Source organism: Coptis chinensis, chromosome 3, assembly GCF_015680905.1.
Source record: "Coptis chinensis isolate HL-2020 chromosome 3, ASM1568090v1, whole genome shotgun sequence".
Taxonomy (NCBI): Eukaryota; Viridiplantae; Streptophyta; class Magnoliopsida; order Ranunculales; family Ranunculaceae; genus Coptis; species Coptis chinensis.
Window position 1 is genome coordinate 58,693,924 of NC_141458.1, and position 7,650 is coordinate 58,701,573.

The following is a 7,650-nucleotide window of genomic DNA, read 5'->3' on the forward strand; positions in this document are numbered from 1 at the left end:
TTTGTGAGTAACTCCATATTTCTTCATTAAAATCCAAAAATTTTATTACAAAAATGTGTACCCCCATCACTGATGATAGCTTCGGGGACACCAAAACAAGAGAAAGTTTTTCTTTTACAAATTTCACGACCATCTTATGGTCATCTGAGCGACATGTGAGTACCTCAATCTATTTGAACACATAGTCTACAGCGACTAGGATGTAGAGGAACCTTGAGAAATAGGGAAGGGTCCCTATAAAATCAATGCCCCAAACATCAAAAATTTCCACAATTAGGATAGGATTTAGGGGCATCATATTGCATTTGGTAATTCGACCTAAGTGCTGACAACGAATGCAAGCTATGCAATGTTTGTGTGCATCGCGAAAAAGGGTAGGCCAGTAAAAACCACATTGTAACACCTTGCCGCAGTTTTCTTCCCATTGAAATGACCGCCGCAAGATTGTTCATGGCAAAACGATAATACGTCGGTGTGCTCCCAATCGGGAATGCAGCGACAAATGAGTTGGTTGGAACAATACTTAAAGAGATAGGGTCATCCCATAAATAATATTTTATAGTGGATAAGAACTTTATGATCAGGACGTGACCAAGAGGAAGAAACTTTCTCAGTAACTAGGTAGTTAACGATATCCGCGTACTATGGAGAGGAGAAAATGGAGTACAAATATTCGTCTGGGAAGGAATCACATATGGCTTCAGAATCACTATCAATGTCACCAACCAGCCTTGCTAAATGGTCGGCCATGACATTTTCGGTTCCTTTCTTGTCTTTGATTTCCAGGATGAATTCTTGCAAGAGAAGGATCTAGTGGAACAATCGTTGTTTCGCATCCTTTTTTGCGAGTAAGTACCTTAGTGCGGCATGATCAGTATATACGATGGTGGATGATCCAACTAGGTAAGGGGAAACTTATCCAAAGCATAGACAACAACTAGGAACTCTTTCTCAGTGGTTGTGTAATTACGTTGAGCATCATTAAGAGTTTTACTAGCGTAGTAAATGACAATGGATTTGTCATCACGTCATTGGTCTAGTACGGTGCTAATAGCAAAGTCGCTAGCATCACACATCAGTTCGAATGGTTGAGACCAATCAGGGGGTTGAATGATAGGAGCGGTAGTCAGGGCAGTTTTTAGAGTTTCAAAAGCTTGTTTGCAATTAAGTCGAATACCGCATCCTTAAGCAGGAGATTGGTTAAGGGTCGAGCAACTTTAGTAAAATCCTGAATGAATCCCCTGTAAAACTCCCGTGGCCTAAGAAAGTACGGATATCACGAACTGTACATAGGAAAGGTAGCGAAGCAATTTTAACAATTTTAGCTTTATCAACCTCTATCCCGTCTTTCGAAACAATATGACCTAGAACAAGTCCTTTGGTAACCATGAAATGACACTTCTCCTAATTAAGTACCAGATTTTTCTCTTCGTAACGCGTTAACTTTAGAAAGGTTGGATAGGCAGTTGTCAAAGGAATTTCCATAAATGGAAAAGTCGTCCATGAAGACTTCCATATAACGTTCCACCATATCACTGAAAATGTGAAGCATGTAGCATTGGAAGGTGCTTGGGGCATTGCAAAGACCAAAAGGCATTCGTCTCTATGCAAAGGTTCCAAAGGGACATGTGAAAGTTGTATTTTCTTGATCGGCGGGATCGATGACAATTTTGAAGTAACCGGAATAGCCATCGAGAAAATAGTAGTAATCATGACCGGCTAAACGTTCTAGCATCTGGTCAATGAATGGGAGAGGGAAGTGATCTTTACGTGTTCTGGCATTAAGTTTGTGATAGTCAATGCAAATTCTCCATTTTAATGGAATGTGAGTGGAGATGCATTCACCGTTTTCATTTTGTACAACTTGAATGCCGGACTTTTTGGGAACAACGTGGACAGGACTAACCCAATCACTATCAGAGATAGGGTATATGATACCCGCATCAAGTAAATGTAAAACTTCCTCCCTCACAACCTCTTTTATGGTGGGGTTAAGGCGACGTTGCGATTCTCGCGATGTCTTTGAGCCATCATCCAGATGTATGCGATGCGTGCATACACTAGAGTCTATTCCTTTGATATCATCTAAGGACTATCTGATAGCGGAGCGGTGTTTACGAATGACATGAATCAAACGTGCTTCTTCGTCGGTAGTCAAATGAGAAGAAATTATTATAGGGTGACTACCATCGGGATCGAGATGCACGTATTTCAAATCAGAGGGTAGAGGTTTTAAATCTGGAGTTGGAGGAGTGGAGATTAAGGATTCATGAGGGGCCGTCTCTTCAATGGAAAAGAGCGAGTTCGGTTCTTCTGAATCAGATGGCAACGCAGTAGTACGGTCAAATAGTGGTACAGACTCTAATAATGCGTGGGCATCTTTAATGAACGAGTCCTCGTCAAACTCAGGATTATCAAAAGAAAGAAATTAGTGTATCTCGTCCTTTGGGAAAAAAGTTTGTGAAATAATTTTGTGCTAGACTATCAACCAAGCTAATCTCACCCTCCATTATAGGATCAGTAAATTGTTTCATTAATTTGAACATGTTGACTTCGACAAAAAGGTTCCCAAAAGACAATGTCATTGAACCGTCCCGACAATTTATGAGAGCGTTAACAGTTGCAAGAAATGGACGTCCCAAAATGATAGGAATGGAGTCACAAGCTACTTCGGTATCTAGAATGACAAAATCAATTGGGTAGTAAAAATCTTGGACCTTGACTATGACGTTTTCTACTATGCCCTTTGGGTACTTGATGGAGCGATCCATGAGTTGCAGGGTCATATTGGTAGGGTTTAATTCATGAAGACCTAACTGCTTAAATAAGTAGTAGGGAAGTAGGTTAACACTGGCGCCTAGGTCTAAAAGTGTGGTAGCGGTATACTTGTCGCCCAACGTGCATGGTACAGTTGGTCGACCTGGGTCTTTGTATTTAACCACACCATTGGTAGTAGTAATTGAGGGAAACTGCTCACTGAGGAATGCTTGTTGATGAACATTCATACGTCGTTTGTTGGTGCACATGTCCTTCAAAAACTTGGCATGCTTGGGCAAATGCTTAAGCGCATCTAGAAAAGGTTGGTTTATGGTCAAATTTTTGAAGGTTTCATGGATCTCATCGAAATGTTTTTCAGGTTTATTCTTTGCCAAACAAGGCAGAGAATGGAGCTTTTGGGCAGAATTGTGCATATGGATCAGTGGTGTCTTTCCCTTGGGACATGGATGTAGATTTGGAAGGAACAACCTCGTCCGCTATAGGTTGCGAGGTAGGAGTTGGAAGGACGTCAGCCGCGGCTTCCATTGATTCAACGTCTGGCATACGTATGTGATTGTCGATGGTTCGGCTAGAACAAAGAGTGGTGATGGCATTTACCTCACCCTGGCTGGGATTACTAGATCCTGGTGCATTGTTGAGTTCAAAGGCAGTGTTTTTAGGCTTAGGGTTTGGAACTGCTTGGCCAGGGAACACGCCCTTTTGAATTTTATCTTGTGCTAACAACTGAAGAGACTGTTAGATAGATGCTAAGATTTGATTCTATTGATTCATGTAAGTAAGAAAAGTTTCAGCTGTTTTATCGGTAGTGGATTGTACCAGTGGAGCAGTGGGAACAAGTTCACGGTTATTGTTTACGGATTGATTTTGGAAGCCATATCCTTGATTAGCGGGAACAAGGTTGCGGTTGTTTTGGTACCCTATATTTGCGTTGTTGGGAAAATTACTTTGCCTTTGCTGGAATTGCGAAGGATTTCCTTGATGGTAGGAATTGTAGTTCGCGGAACAGGAGCGTTGTTGACACCCGGAGGAGCTTGTTGTTGGGTAGTGGGGGCCCAAGCCAAATTCGGATGTTGTCGCCAAGGTGCATTAGGGATGTTGAAAGCACAAGCCTCTTCAGATGGTTGGGGAGGGAACTCGTATACCAAGGGACAGTAAGAATCGGTGTGCTCTGGACTTAAGCAAAGAGGACATGGGGAAGCATTAGCAGCCATGACCTATTTGGGTTTTTGATCATTTACTTGAACTGAAAGAGCATCGACCTTTTTGGTTAGGGACTCGATTAGAGTTTTTAATTCCGGATCGGGTTTGACCTCTAACATAGAAGTAACCTTGGTAGGAGTGTCTTTAGAAGATCTGGAAGAATCAGTGTTACCCCAATGGGTGCTTTGTGAAGCCTGTTTCTCAAGAAAAGTATATGCTTCAGTAGCACCTTTGTCCATGAAACAACCGTCGTTCATGATATCTAATTTTTCCTTTTAATGATCAGAGAGACCATTAAAGAATGATCGGACTAATACAGCAGTGTCGAGTTGATAATGGGGACATTCGAGAAACAGATTAGTAAATCTGCTCCATGCTTCCGAAAAGGATTCCTGGGGGTGTTGGCAAAAGAATTGAATCTTCTGAAGCATTTCTGTAGTTTTCTTCTGAGTATAGAACTTTATCATGAATGCTTGTACGAGTTTGGCCCATGTGTCAATGGATGCGGAGCTTGTCCTGCGAGCCAAACTGAAGCTTTATCAGTTAAGGTGAAGGGAAACAACCTAAGCAAGACTTGTTCGTTGGTAACGGTCGGATGGCGGAAAGTGGTGACTACTTGTTGCATCCAACGAAGATGATTGTACGGTTTTTTATGGTCTAAACCATGGTAAACAGGTAACAAACCGAAAATGTTTGGCGGAATGTGAAAATCTCCTGCAATCTCATCGAGTTTAATGCAGGAAGCAGGTCTTTCTTGTAAGGCAGTATAGAAATCCGAAAGGGGTTTCTCGACTGTGGGATTTTCCTGAGCCATAACTAAGGGAGATAATGGCAACAGAGATATTTGACGAGGTTGGTTTACAGAGAAGGAACTATGTCTAGGAGATAGCATAAGCAGTTGTTTATTGTATTTTCGACGACGATATGTAAGTTCTAATTCATTATTAGTACCAGACCGTAGTCTCATACAAACACAAGTTTTAATTCTAGGCTCATAAGGAACAAATTATGATAGGAGATGATAAAAGTGATTTTACGTATTCTAACTATCTATGCGTAAACACAAATAATCAATTTACGTAAATACGTGTTTATATCAATATTCCTACTCTCAATAACAAATTAATATAAGAGAGTCAGGATTCGTTCCACTCTTAAACCCTCAAAACTTAATTAGAATTCAACTACTCGACACAAAGAACAATGTGAGAGTAATGTGTGATGTGAATTTTCTAATATCATTATACTATCATTTCCCAAGCAAATCAAACAAGACATGGTATAAAGGGTTGAACTTTGCTTGTTCGAATTTAAAAGGAAACTACTCATGTAAGAATTGATTTAAACTAATAGTGACAAATACTAAATCAATGAATTGCAATAGATGTTTAATGGAAAATGAAGCTAGATTATCAAAATCAACTAACTTTATTAATCTATTGAAAAGTAACAATGATTCAATAATCTATATTAAAACAATGTATGAAAACTAATTAATTAATGGGATAAAACTCAAAACTAGATCTAGATCTATCTTTTTCTAACCCTAAACTCCATTAACATTAGCTTCCTAACCTAACTTATTTTCTAACCTAACTATCTACCATTAACAAAGAGCTAAGCTTTTGTTTTTATATGTTCAAATCCAAAAATCGTGCATGGGCTTGGAGCCACGTTTTGGGCCAGAGAATCAGGCCCAAAACCCAATACTTTCACTCCAAAAAGGCCTCTTCAGCTGCAGTTGACTTCGACAGATTTTTTGTCTACTTATGCTCCTCTGATTTGGCCAAGGCTTGGACCATTGGAAATCTCTTTCCGAGCCGGTCGTTTTGACATAAGGTAGGCCCAATTCCAAGATCTAAGTCCAAAGATATGGTCTTCGGAAGTTCTGTTGACTTTGTGCACTATTTCTGCTCGCGTGGACTTTGACTTTTCATCTTTTGACCGGGATTTACAGAGGCTTTGTCTTCTTGGAAATTGGCCTTTAATCACAGAACTCCTTAGCAACCGATCTTTGCTCCTTTATCTCGCTAAAGTGGCACATTTCTGCACATAATGGACTTTGAAGCCTGAAATGCATAAAAACACGTAATCAGTATTAACTCTTACTTATTATTCACATAATTGGTCTAAAAGTCCGATTGTTAAGGGGTTAAAACTACAGTTTTGGGCTCTTATCAAACCACCCCCAAACAGCATTTTGCTTGTCCTCAAGCAAATATGAAAAATTAGAATAAGTGACCAAAAATGGAGTTCTAACTACTCTCATTTCATCGAAAAGCGATTGCATTGACCATATGCAACAAGGCCTTAAACCACTAGGAATTCCCTAGTGGACGAGTTATAGCCTCGTGAGAGTTTTCCAGTGAAGGTACTCACAAACTTCATCTATACTACAACGACTAAGAAATAAAAATATTGTTTCCTCATTCATGTCTCAACTATCTATACATCTCACTAGCAATTGAATAAGAATAACCAAGTCAAAAACCTAAACTAATATATGCATAATAATCAATCATCTATGATACAAATATATATACTATGAGTAATACTATAAAATGCCTAGCAGGTTCGTTTCTGAAAACTCGAAATAGCGTCCTTAAGTAGGTCCTCACATAAATGTCAAGACAAAAACCACTCGATTTTTCGCTCAAGTTTCATTTACTCCGATTAATGCGGTGGGCACACTTTACCTTACAATCTCAATGACAAACAAGGAAGCCGGAGTCGATCAAACACATCTGCCACTTACTATCACACTAACCTATTCCTAATTGAGCTAGAGGTCTTTATTAGGTGTTGCGGGGATTAGGAGATGGTTTAAGAAGGAAGGAAATGGATATTCAAAAGGACAAGTCTGAGATAATAGAGTCTTCATATTATGTAACTTAGAGAAAGCCTTGTTATTTTCTTTTGGTTCTATACTTTGTTACCATCCTTAGCCATATTTTTCTTTTTCTTTTCTTTGGCTTTTGACTCCCTTTTATTCTATTTTTGGAGTTTTTATTTATTTCTATATTTTTTTTTTTTCCTTGGATGGAAACTTCTTTTCTTTTTCAAGCAACTAACTAATTTTTGTTTTACACGTGTTTTTCTTCTTCTTTCTTCACTCATTCTATTCTCGGACTTATTCTAGATTGGGTAAGTTGAATTTTTATTTTGTTTTGTTTTTGTAACAGGGTAAAGGAATTGTGGTTTATGGAAGGCTAAAGAAAGGCTCGAGGGGCTTAACTAGCGGAAAATAATTCATAGGTTTGAATTTCTAGCTATATCGATCCAAAGAGGGCCTAAATTCTCGCTTAGGATATGGCATAGTGATCAAGCAAGTGGGCGTCGATTTCTCTATCCGGATTTTACTTCTCCCTTGTGTCATTTCTAAAATGTTTTTTCATATAAGGCTTTAGGCTATATTCTCACAAGATTTGTAGAATAAGTACTCTAGCCTAGATTTGAGAAACTTACTTGCTAACAATCATAGATACTCATGTAATATATTTATAGATAGATGCAAAGATTATTACCTACATATTAACCTAAGTTTCTAACAATTATTCGATGCAAAAGCTCATTGAGACTTCTAGATTGTTAAGAGCATAGAGAAAAGAAAACAATACCAATATTCCTAAGTGTATAGCATAAACTTATTTATTTATATTTTTGAAATTTTTA